General features: G+C 38.4%; 1 pseudogene; it reads left to right on the top strand.

The window, feature by feature from the left end:
- Positions 1–5,110: 5,110 nt before the first annotated feature.
- On the top strand, positions 5,111–6,084 carry LOC109574890 (olfactory receptor 5F1-like; annotated as a pseudogene).
- The last annotated feature ends 7,863 nt before the right edge of the window (positions 6,085–13,947 follow it).

Raw genomic sequence — 13,947 nt, 5'->3', positions numbered from 1 at the left:
ATCTCAGAATGATAGCTGAATATTAACAGTAAAGTGCAATCAAATATGTTCAGCATAAAAAGCTGAAATTAAAAAAGCAGCATAAAAAAGAAATAACTTACAAAAATAAAATAATAAATGTTATTGTATATGACTGTGGGGAAATAACTGAGATTGAATTTCTAGTATATACATTCAAAGAGGTAGAGGAACGAGAGATCAAGTTTCCAACGTTCCTTGGATAATTGAAGGAGAGAAAGCAAGGGAGTTCCAGAAAAACAACTACTTCTGCCTCATTGACTACACTAAAGCTTTTGACTGTATGGATCACAAAAACTGTTGAAAATTCTTAAAGAAATGGAAATACCAGACCACCTTACTTGTCTCTGAGAAACCTGTATATAAGTCAAGAAGCAGCAGTTAGATACAGACATGGAACAACAGACTGGTTTCAAATTGGGAAAGGAATACAACAAGGCTGTGTCACCCTGCTTATTTAACATATATGCAGAGTCCATCATACTATATTCTGGGCTCAGTGAATTACAAGCTGGAATAAGGTTGCCAGGAAAACATCAACAACCTCAGAAATGTGGATGATACCACTTTAATGGCAGAAAGTGAAGAAGAACTAAAGAGCCTCTTGATGAGAGTGAAAGGGAGGAGTGAAAAAGCTGGCTTAAAGCTCAACATTCAAAAAAAAAAAAGGCAACTGGCTACATGACTTCATGACAAATAGAAGGGGGAAATTGGAAACAATGACAAATTTTATTTTCTTGTGCTCCAAAATCACTGTGAAAGGTGACTGCAACCATGAAATTAAAAGATACTTGCTCCTTGGAAGGAAAGCCATGATAAATGTAGATATCAAATTAAAAAACAGAGACAATATTTTGTCAACAATGTTCCATATAGTCAAAGCTATGGTTTTTCCAATAGTCATGTGTGGATGTGAGAGCTGGACCATAAAGAAGGCTGAGCACTGAAGAACTGATGCTTTCTTTTTTTTTTTTAATGCTACAGTTTATTTTTTAAATATAAATTTATTTATTTTAATTGGAGGCTAATTACTTTACAATATTGTAGTCGTTTTGCCATACATTGACATGAATCCACCATGGGTATACATGTGTTCCCCATCCAGAACCCCCCTCCCACTTCCCTCTCCATCCCATCCCTCTCCATCATCCCAGTGCATTAGTCCTGAGCACCCTGTCTCATGCATCAAACCTGGACTGGCGATTCATTTCACATATGATAATACACATGTTTCAATGCCATTCTCCCAAATCATCCCACCCTTGCCCTCTCCCACAGAGTCCAAAAGACTGTTCTATACATCTGTGTCTCTTTTGCTATCTTGCATATAGGGTTATCATTACCATCTTTCTAAATTCCATATACATGCATTAGTATACTGTATTGGTGTTTTTCTTTCTAACTTACTTCACTCTGTATAATAGGCTCCAGTTTCATCCACCTCATTAGAACTGATTCAAATATATTCTTTTTAATGGCTGAGTAATATTCTATTGTGTATATGTACCACAACTTTCTTATCTATTCATCTGCTGATGGGCATCTAGGTTGCTTCCATGTCCTGGCTATTATAAACAGTGCTGTGATGAACATTGGGTTACATGTATCTCTTTCAATTCTGGTTTCCTCGGTGTGTATGCCCAGCAGTGGGATTGCTGGGTCATATGGCATTTCATGCAAAGATGAACTTGATAAAGGACAGAAATGCTATGGACCTAACAGAAGCAGAAGATGTTAAGAAGAGGTGGCAAGAATACACAGAAGAACTGTACAAAAAAGATCTTCATGACCAAGATAATCATGATGGTGTGATCACTCACTTAGAGCCAGACATCCTGGAATGTGAAATAAAGTGGGCCTTAGAAAAGAGACACATGTACCCCAATGTTCATCGCAGCACTGTTTATAATAGCCAGGACATGGAAGCAACCTAGATGCCCATCAGCAGATGAATGGATAAGAAAGCTGTGGTACATATACACAATGGAGTATTACTCAGCCATTAAAAAGAATACATTTGAATCAGTTCTAATGAGATGGATGAAACTTGAACCTATTATACAGAGTGAAGTAAGCCAGAAAGAAAAACACCAATGCAGTATACTAACACATATATATGGAATTTAGAAAGATGGTAACAATAACCCTGTGTACGAGACAACAAAAGAGACACTGATGTATAGATCAGTCTTATGGACTCTGTGGGAGAGGGAGAGGGTGGGGAGATTTGGGAGAATGGCATTGAAACATGTATAATATCATGTATGAAATGAGTCGCCAGTCCAGGTTCTATGCACGATACTGGATGCTTGGGGCTGGTGCACTGGGACGACCCAGAGGGAGGGTGTGGGGGAGGGGAGGAGGGAGGAGGGTTCAGGATGGGGAACACAGGTATACCTGTGGCAGATTCATTTCGATGTTTGGCAAAGCTAATACAATATTGTAAAGTTTAAAAATAAAATAAAATAATAAAAAAAAGAAAGCATCACTATGAACAAAGCTAGTGGAAGTGATGGAATTCCAGTTGAGCTATTTCAAATCCTGAAAGATGATGCTGTGAAAGTGCTGCACTCAATATGCCAGCAAATTTGGAAAACTCAGCAGTGGCCACAGGACAGGAAAAGGTCAGTTATCATTCCAATCCCAAAGAAAGGCAATGCCAAAGAATGCTCAATCTATAGCACAATTGCACTCATCTCACATGTTAGTAAAGTAACTCTCAAAATTCTCCAAGCCAGGCTTCAGCAATACGTGAACCATGAACTGCCAGATGTTCAAGCTGGTTTTAGAAAAGGCAGAGGAACCAGAGATAAAATTGCCAAATCTGCTGAATCATCGAAAAAGCAAGAGAGTTCCAGAAAAACATCTATTTCTGCTTTATTGACTATGCCAAAGCCTTTGACTGTGTGGCTCACAATAAACTGTGGAAAATTCTGAAAGAGATGGGAATACCAGATCACCTGACTTGCCTCTTAAAAAGTGTATATGCAGATCAGGAAGCAACAGTTAGAATGGGACATGGAACAACAAACTGGTTCCAAATAGGAAAAGGAGTACATCAAGGCTGTATATTGTCACCCTGCTTATTTAACTTATATGCAAAGTATATCTTGAGAAACGCTGGGCTGGAAGAAGCACAAACTGGAATCAAGATTGCCGGGAGAAATGTCAATAACCTCAGATATGCAGATGACACCACCCTTATGGCAGAAAGTGAAGAGGAACTCAAAAGCCTCTTGATAAAATTGAAGGAGGAGAGTGAAAAAGTTGGCTTAAAGCTCAACATTCAGAAAACTAAGAATGGCATCTTGGCGTCTGGTCCCATCACTTCCTGCGAAATAGATGGGGAAGCAGTGGAAACAGTATCAGACTTTATTTTGGGGGGCTCCAAAATCACTGCAGATGGTGATTGCAGCCATGGAATTAAAAGACGCTTACTCCCTGGAAGGAAAGTTATGACTAACCTAGATAGCATATTCAAAAGCAGAGACATTACTTTGCCAACAAAGATCCATCTAGTCAAGGGTATGGTTTTTCCAGGGGTCATGTATGGATGTGAGAGTTGGACTGTGAAGAAAGCTGAGCGCCGAAGAATTGATGCTTTTGAACTGTGGTGTTGGAGAAGACTCTTGAGTCCCTTGGACTGCAAGGAGATCCAACCAGTCCATTCTAAAGGAGATCAGTCCTGGGTGTTCTTTGGAAGGAATGATGCTAAAGCTGAAACTCCAGTACTTTGGCCACCTCATGCAAAGAGTTGACTCATTGGAAAAGACTCTGATGCTGGGAGGGATTGGGGGCAGGAGGAGAAGGGGACGACAGAGGATGAGACGGCTGGATGGCATCACTGACTCGATGGACATGAGTTTGGGTGAACTCCGGAGTTGGTCATGGACAGGGAGGCCTGGTGTGCTGCAATTCATGGGGTCACAAAGAATCAGACACGACTGAGCGACTGAACTGAACTGAACTGAATGTACCCATAGGAATAAACTAAAACTACAAAGAAAGTGGCAGTTAAATAGATACCTTTTTTAAATTTGGCAAACAGCTTTAACACAGAGATCACTAAGTTCCATCTAGAGTTTAATTTCATATACTTACAGATTGTCATATTTAAATACTTCTGAGACTGGAGTTTCTGCCTTTAGAGGATTCATGACACAATTGAAACCCATAACTCAATCCCCATGGTTACCCAGCCCTCTTCAGGGAGAATAAAATAAAAGGGGAGCAACATACATATACTCAGAAGGTGTCTCAGATTTTTACGAAGAGGTAATACAAAATTTCACTGCTTTACATTTCACTTGAAACATGAAAATTGTCTTCTTTATGTTTTTTTTGTGCCTCAACTGAGTTATTCTAGTAAAAATGGAAATGATAGACTAGACAAGTTAGTACTGAGAAAAATACTATTAAGTACTTGGTGCAGTCTCTGTCATTCACTGCCATAAACAGGTACAGTGTGTGCTACGACACGGCATTAATCTTATAGAGTGCTTTGTATGAAGAACAGTTATCTGTATACCTTAATACACTACAATATCATCATTAAGAATATGATAGATTTCAAAATATCAGTTATTGAACTGAGCTATTTTTTTGCTGCTTGGAGAACACACAAGCGATTACCAACTGGCCATGAATAAATTTTGGAGTTGAAGAATGTAGACAGTAGTCTTGATGAGAAAAAAAAAAAATGCATGTGACTTAAATTCAAATACATGCTCAGAGAATGGGAAAATCTTCGGCAAGTATGGTTCTGTACTTTGCATTTTGAATGTGGACTAGACGGGAAAGAATAGAACATAAATGTTGCATTCAGGAAAAAAAAAACTTAGGTGATATATGTGGATTTAGACCAGTCATTTGTGGATCCCTCAGTCCAGATTATTAGAGACAAATGCTTAATAAAATCAAATGTCTATTCATTTGCCCACTAATTTCTCTCTGACTCTGTTTACCATGCACTGTTGTCCCAGGCTTCTTTTTCATATATGACTTACTTTATCAATATTTCTATTTCTGGTAAATTGTGCAAAGGGAAATATTTCCACCTGATTTAAGTTTAAGCTTACTGTATCCGTAATCAATGGGCAGAAAAAATTATACTTCACTCACGCAGTTCATCCTGTTGGGATTGGCAGACACACTGGAGCTACAGGTTATCTTCTTTTGCCTTTTCTTGGTGATTTACATGCTTAGAGTTGTGGGGAATGTTGGGATGATCCTCTTAATCAGGACTGATTCCCAACTTCACACACCTGTGTACTTCTTCCTGGCTAACCTGTCTTTTGTGGATGTTTGTTATTCATCCACCATCACTCCAAAGATGCTGGTCAATTTATTGTCAGAGAAGAAAACCATCTCTTTTGCTGGCTGCTTTCTGCAGATGTACTTCTTTATAGCCTTTGCCACACCTGAATGCATCCTTTTGGGTAAATGGCCCATGACCGCTATGTGGCCATATGCAGCCCTCTCCTTTATGCCTTGATCATGCCCAGGACGGTCTGCCTGAAAATGGCAGCAGGGGCTTTGACAGCAGGACTGTTGAACTCTGTGGTTCACACAGATTGTGTGACCAGCTTGTCATTCTGCAGTTCCAATGTCATCCATCACCTCTGTGAGAGTCCCCCACTTTTTAAGCTCTCCTGTTCTGACACACGCCTGCATGAAAGCATCTTTTCCATGTTTGCTGGTGTGAATATCGTCGGAATTCTGCTGGTGATCTTCACCTCCTACTCCTACATTCTCTTCTCCATCTTCCATATGCATTCAGGGGAGGAGATGCAAAGCCTCCACATGTGCGTGTCACCTGACAGCCATCATCCTGTTCTATTCCACCTCCATCTATACTTATCTGAGACCTACTTCCAGCTACTCTTTGAATCAGGACAAAGTGGCTTCTGTATTCTACACAGGGTTATCCCCATGTTAAATCTTCTAATCTACAGCCTCAGGAATAAGGAAGTAAAGAAGGCTTTATGGAATGTAATTACTAGGAAAAGAGTCCCTTCACCTCTGAAATTGTTTGGTGAATTTTCTGCATTAAATAGAGTATACTGAAATTTGGAAAGCTAGATTCAAGTTAGTTTTTCATTAGAATATTTTCTAATTAATCAGGTACATTCATTTTCACATACATGTATCAATTAGATATAAGTAAAATTACTAAAGTTATATATAAAACTATGGAATTGTCATCTAATCATACTATATTTCTTTTGGGTTCTCAGAAATAGGGATAACTTGTAAAGAAATTTGGGTTATGAAAATAAGCAATTCAGTATTTAGAGTCCGAATGGACAATATCACGTGAAACTAACCACGCAGAGTATTTGCAATTGTCAATTTATTTTTTCCTGATGCATGTTTTTTTTTTCCACAATTTATAGTTTGTGAGAGAGTGTTATATACAACATATATCAAACTTTTAAAACTTTAAAATGGATTCCAGTTTTATTTATGGAATTATTTCCTGCAGAGTTGCTTATGTCTAAATTCAGGAATATCCTTTTAGTTGCAAAAGTAAACATGCCAAATATTATTTCCTTTATCCCTGGAAAAACACACATATCTGTTAAAGAAAAAATATGAGTTTGTGTAAAAGAGTGCTATTTAAAAAAATTGCTGTCTGATTTGAATGCAAAAATTTATGATAGTTTTTCTTCTATTTTTGTTTTCTTCTCAAACGTTTCCTATCCTTCTCTCACTTACTCTCTTCCAGATATTAGTACACAAACACAAAGACACATGCACACATACTCAGATAATCATGTTTAAAAGGACAATAAACAGTATAACATCAGGAAGGTAAAATGCAAATGGCTAAGTGTAGAAGAATAAAAATTCCATTATAAAGTATCTGAATTTATGTGAAAATATGTAAGCTGTATAGATTAATGTGCACATAACTTAATTGCAAATAAGTAGTAGTAGTGGCAGTGTTAGTTGCTTAGTTGTTTCTGATTCTTTGCCACCCACACACTGTAGCCCACCAGGCTCCTCTATCCAAGGGATTCTTCAGGCAAGAATACTGGAGTTCACCTATGGATAGATCAACTAAACAGAAAATTAACAAGGAAACACAAACTTTAAACGATACAATAGACCAGTTAGACCTAATTGATATCTATAGGTCATTTCATCCCAAAACAATGAATTTCACCTTTTTCTCAAGCGCACATGGAACCTTCTCCAGGATAGATCACATCCTGGGCCATAAAGCTAGCCTTGGTAAATTCAAAAAAATAGAAATCATTCCAAGCATTTTTTCTGACCACAATGCAGTAAGATTAGATCTCAATTACAGGAGAAAAACTATTAAAAATTCCAACATATGGAGGCTGAACAACACGCTGCTGAATAACCAACAAATCACAGAAGAAATCAAAAAAGAAATCAAAATTTGCATAGAAACGAATGAAAATGAAAACACAACAACCCAAAACCTGTGGGACACGGTAAAAGCAGTCCTAAGGGGAAAGTTCATAGCAATACAGGCACACCTCAAGAAACAAGAAAAAAGTCAAATAAATAACCTAACTCTACACCTAAAGCAACTAGAAAAGGAAGAAATGAAGAACCCCAGGGTTAGTAGAAGGAAAGAAATCTTAAAAATTAGAGCAGAAATAAATGCAAAAGAAACAAAAGAGACCATAGCAAAAATCAACAAAACCAAAAGCTGGTTCTTTGAACGGATAAATAAAATTGACAAACCATTAGCCAGACTAATCAAGAAACAAAGGGAGAAAAATCAAATCAACAAAATTAGAAACGAAAATGGAGAGATCACAACAGACAACACAGAAATACAAAGGATCATAAGAGACTACTATCAACAATTATATGCCAATAAAATGGACAACGTGGAAGAAATGGACAAATTCTTAGAAAAGTACAACTTTCCAAAACTGGACCAGGAAGAAATAGAAAATCTTAACAGACCCATCACAAGCATGGAAATTGAAACTGTAATCAAAAATCTTCCAGCAAACAAAAGCCCCGGTCCAGACGGCTTCACAGCTGAATTCTACCAAAAATTTAGAGAAGAGCTAACACCTATCCTGCTCAAACTCTTCCAGAAAATTGCAGAGGAAGGTAAACTTCCAAACTCATTCTATGAGGCCACCATCACCCTAATACCCAAACCTGACAAAGATCCCACAAAAAAAGAAAACTACAGGCCAATATCACTGATGAACATAGATGCAAAAATCCTTAACAAAATTCTAGCAATCAGAATCCAACAACACATTAAAAAGATCATATACCATGATCAAGTGGGCTTTATCCCAGGGATGCAAGGATTCTTCAATATCCGCAAATCAATCAATGTAATACACCACATTAACAAATTGAAAAATAAAAACCATATGATTATCTCAATAGATGCAGAGAAAGCCTTTGACAAAATTCAACACCCATTTATGATAAAAACTCTCCAGAAAGCAGGAATAGAAGGAACATACCTCAACATAATAAAAGCTATATATGACAAACCCACTGCAAACATTATCCTCAATGGTGAAAAATTGAAAGCATTTCCTCTAAAGTCAGGAACAAGACAAGGGTGCCCACTTTCACCATTACTATTCAACATAGTTTTGGAAGTTTTGGCCACAGCAATCAGAGCAGAAAAAGAAATAAAAGGAATCCAAATTGGAAAAGAAGAAGTAAAACTCTCACTATTTGCAGATGACATGATCCTCTACATAGAAAACCCTAAAGAGTCCACCAGAAAATTACTAGAAATAATCAATGACTATAGTAAAGTTGCAGGATATAAAATCAACACACAGAAATCCCTTGCATTCCTATACACTAATAATGAGAAAACAGAAAGAGAAATTAAGGAAACAATTCCATTCACCATTGCAACGGAAAGAATAAAATACTTAGGAATATATCTACCTAAAGAAACTAAAGACCTATATATAGAAAACTATAAAACACTGGTGAAAGAAATCAAAGAGGACACTAATAGATGGAGAAATATACCATGTTCATGGATTGGAAGAATCAATATAGTGAAAATGAGTATACTACCCAAAGCAATTTATAGATTCAACGCAATCCCTATCAAGCTACCAACAGTATTCTTCACAGAGCTAGAACAAATAATTTCACAATTTGTATGGAAATACAAAAAACCTCGAATAGCCAAAGCGATCTTGAGAAAGAAGAATGGAACTGGAGGAATCAACTTACCTGACTTCAGGCTCTACTACAAAGCCACAGTTATCAAGACAGTATGGTACTGGCACAAAGACAGAAATATTGATCAATGGAATAAAATAGAAAGCCCAGAGATAAATCCACGCACATATGGACACCTTATCTTCGACAAAGGAGGCAAGAATATACAATGGATTAAAGACAATCTCTTTAACAAGTGGTGCTGGGAAATCTGGTCAACCACTTGTAAAAGAATGAAACTGGACCACTTTCTAACACCATACACAAAAATAAACTCAAAATGGATTAAAGATCTAAACGTAAGACCAGAAACTATAAAACTCCTAGAGGAGAACATAGGCAAAACACTCTCCGACATACATCACAGCAGGATCCTCTATGACCCACCTCCCAGAATATTGGAAATAAAAGCAAAAATAAACAAATGGGACCTAATTAACCTTAAAAGCTTCTGCACATCAAAGGAAACTATTAGCAAGGTGAAAAGACAGTCTTCAGAATGGGAGAAAATAATAGCAAATGAAGCAACCGACAAACAACTAATCTCAAAAATATACAAGCAACTCCTACAGCTCAACTCCAGAAAAATAAACGACCCAATCAAAAAATGGGCCAAAGAACTAAATAGACATTTCTCCAAAAAAGACATACAGATGGCTAACAAACACATGAAAAGATGCTCAACATCACTCATTATCAGAGAAATGCAAATCAAAACCACTATGAGGTACCATTTCACACCAGTCAGAATGGCTGCGATCCAAAAGTCTACAAATAATAAATGCTGGAGAGGGTGTGGAGAAAAGGGAACCCTCTTACACTGTTGGTGGGAATGCAAACTAGTACAGCCACTATGGAGAACAGTGTGGAGATTCCTTAAAAAACTGGAAATAGAACTGCCTTATGATCCAGCAATCCCACTGCTGGGCATACACACTGAGGAAACCAGAAGGGAAAGAGACACGTGTACCCCAATGTTCATCGCAGCACTGTTTGTAATAGCCAAGACGTGGAAGCAACCTAGATGTCCATCAGCAGATGAATAGATAAGAAAGCAGTGGTACATATACACAATGGAGTATTACTCAGCCATTAAAAAGAATACATTTGAATCAGTTCTAATGAGGTGGATGAAACTGGAGCCTATTATACAGAGTGAAGTAAGCCAGAAGGAAAAACATAAATACAGTATACTAACGCATATATATGGAATTTAGAAAGATGGTAACAATAACCCGGTGTACGAGACAGCAAAAGAGACACTGATGTATAGAACAGTCTTATGGACTCTGTGGGAGAGGGAGAGGGTGGGAAGATGTGGGAGAATGGCAGTGAAACATGTAAAATATCATGTAGGAAACGAGTTGCCAGTCCAGGTTCGATGCATGATGCTGGATACTTGGGGCTGGTGCACTGGGACGGCCCAGAGGGATGGTATGGGGAGGGAGGAGGGAGGAGGGTTCGGGATGGGGAACACATGTATACCTGTGGCGGATTCATTTTGATATTTGGCAAAACTAATACAATTATGTAAAGTTTAAAAATAAAATAAAATTGGAAGAAAAAAAAAAAAAAGAAAAAAAAAAAAAAGAATACTGGAGTAGGTTGCATATATATATAACTTCTTACAACTAGATAGCTTTATTGCCAACTTGTAGCCTTATCGAAATAATTTTAAAACAAATAGCTTTATTGAAACTATATCGGATGTATGTCAAATGGAAAGTGCTGCACCAGAAAACAGAAATGTGGTTATTTTTTGCTAAACTAAGATATAATTTACTGCCTTGGATAGGAAATTGATGTGTACTTATGTTAGCATTCTCTTTAAACTTTGTGATACTAGCCCATCTGTGGACACATTGCTATGTCAAAAACTGAATTTGTGAATTGGGCTCAAAGCATTAAATCTCCTGAAATTGTATTATCATGTTTGCCTTTGTTATAAAACAAATAAGAAGTAAAAATATAATTTATTAGTCATGGTTGCATTGTGTGTGTCAGTCATTAACTCATGGGTAAAGGAAAACAGAAAGATGAAAAATGCATACATACTTTTTTATACATCTGTTTGATTATCCTTTATCTCCCTGACGTCTGACTTTAAATTTTCTCCAGTCAATACTGAGGAAGATATGGAAAACAATTCCTAGTCTAAAAACAAACAAACAAACAAACAAAAAACACTACAGACAAAGAGGAATAAACACTTTCTCTTGGTTCTTATTTAAACAACTGCAGTAGTTTGGTGGAACCATCTTTGTATAACAGACACTGTGGACTCAATCACCTGTGGCCAGGTAAGTGCATTCACATGTTAGTGCAGTGGCTATGTGGAATGTAGGAGATAAGTGTGAAGAATGTTCTTAGATAATTTATGCAGAGGGAGAGCAGAAAAATAAGTAGTACATCTGTGCTAATTTGGTTAAACTCTGATAAAGATAGGAAAGTCCTACATTTCTAAGATCTGAGTGTTCTAAAGCAGAATATTTGCAAAGAGTTGGATGCTACTGAGTGACAAACACATACACATCCTAATTTAGGGTTAAGCTTCACTGTAAACAAATCATTCAGGGACAGGTGGCTTTGATATTTTCCACTGGTGACTTCCATGGTTTTTGGCATCATTTTATGGTTTTGCAGCCAAAATTCTAGAATTCTAGGAGATGCCCTCTTGGTACTGAGTCCAAGTTCACTCTGCTCTCCACACAACAGGCCAATGAATGAATCTGAGAGGCAAAGTGTTGAGGTAAGGAAAATGACTTTATTCGGAAAGCAGCTGACCCTGAATATTCACTGGAAGGACTGATGCTGAAGCTGAAGCTCCAATACTCAGCCTGATGTGAAGAGCCGACTCATTGGAAAAGACCTTGATGCTGGGAAAGATTGAGGGCAGGAAGAAGAGGGGTGACAGAGGATGAGAGGTTGGATGGCATCACTGACTCAATGGACATGAGCTGAGTAGACTCAGGGAAACAGTGAAGGACAGGAAAGCCTGCTGTGCTGCAGTTCATGGGGTTGCAAAGAGTCAGACATGACTGAACAATAGTTGTCACTTATGGTTGATTGCTTCTCAAGGCTAGTTTTTTCCATGACATTTTCTTCAGCCATTTATTTTGGTCCCCTGGTCCTGGTCAAAATAGTCCTCTTTTGATAATTCTTGCTTTGCTGACCATGGCCTTGGGTTTCTGTGGTCAAGTCGGGAGGAAGGAGCAGAAAAGCTGCAGGAAGGGGAACCCCTTCCAGAGCCCAAAAGGGGGCTCTCGTCTAACACTCAGAAATGAATTGTCAGAGGAGACACAGTCACTGACAAAGCAAGAAACTTTATTGGGAATGGATGCCCAGGCAGAGGCCAGGGTGGTGAGGGAGCCCAGGAGGATTGCCCTGCCATGTGACTCACAGGCTGGGATTTATGTTGATGGAATTAGTTTCCAGATTGTCTTTGGCTGATCATTCTGACTCAGGGTCCTTTCTGGTGGTGCACTCATTGCTCAGCCAAGGTGGATGTCAACAAGAAGGCTTCTGGGAGGTGGTAGGACATGTAGAGTCTCCTTTTGACCTTTCCCAGATTCTTCCAGTTGATGGTGTCTTGTTAGTTTCTTACCAGGACTTCCCATGGTAAAATAATTCATGCAAATATGTACTAAGGTTTCTAGCCAGGGTGGGCAGTTTCAGTCAGTGTGTTTCCCCTAATAGAAACAGTGAGAATGCCATGCACATGAATCAGCAACAAAGAATGCACATTAACAAAGAATGCAAATTTTAGTTTTCAGCAATGACAGGAGAACACAGAGGGGAAAAACAAAACAAAGAGCAAAATCACTTGTCAAACAGTTTTAATTTTGAGGGTCCTATTACACAACCACCAAGATAAAAGAGAAAAACGTTACATATTACTGTACTCAGGAATTAGACTTCAGAGTTAAGGTTGTGATACCTTGCAATGTACATTAATTTTTTGTTGCATAACACATTATCAAAATTTTAAACACACGCACATACACGCACACACACACACACACACACAGATACATATATACAGACATGCAGTAATCATTCCCGAGTTCTGTAGGCCAGGACTCTTATCACGGAGTTGCATATTCTTCTGTGTAGGGTCTCACAAGATTGCAATCAGGGTATTATCCAGGGTTGTTGACTCAGCTGAGGATTAACTGGCGAAAGACCCAGTTTTGTTGGCATAATTCAATTGATTGCAATTTTTAGACTGGAAGTGTCACTTCTGGCTAGATACTGGCTAAGGCTCTCTGGTCCTCATCATAAGCAACAACTAATATGATAGTTTGCTTCTTTAAGAGCCTCCTACTGAGATGGATGTTACAGGCTTCTGTAATGGATTCTTATTTACACAATTGGAGAAGGCAATGGCACTCCACTCCAGTACTTTTGCCTGGAAAATCCCACGGACTGAGGAGCCTGGTGGTCTGCAGTCCATGGGGTTGCAAAGAGTCGGGCATGACTGAGTGACTTCACTTTCACTTTTCACTTTCATGCATTGGAGAAGGAAATGGCAACCCACTCCAGTGTTCTTGCCTGGAGAATCCCAGGGACAGGGGGGCCTGGTGGGCTGCCATCTATGGGGTCGCACAGAGTCGGACATGACTGAAGCGACTTAGCAGCAGCAGACATCCTATATTACTTCCCTGACTGGACTAGTAGTAGTGTATATGACCAATTACACTCAGTTGGAAGGTATTGACCAGAAGTATGGTT

Source organism: Bos indicus, chromosome 2 (assembly GCF_029378745.1).
Source record: "Bos indicus isolate NIAB-ARS_2022 breed Sahiwal x Tharparkar chromosome 2, NIAB-ARS_B.indTharparkar_mat_pri_1.0, whole genome shotgun sequence".
NCBI classification, from domain to species: Eukaryota; Metazoa; Chordata; class Mammalia; order Artiodactyla; family Bovidae; genus Bos; species Bos indicus.
The sequence above is the reverse complement of the archived record's forward strand: the minus strand, read 5'-3'. Positions and strand labels throughout refer to the sequence as shown.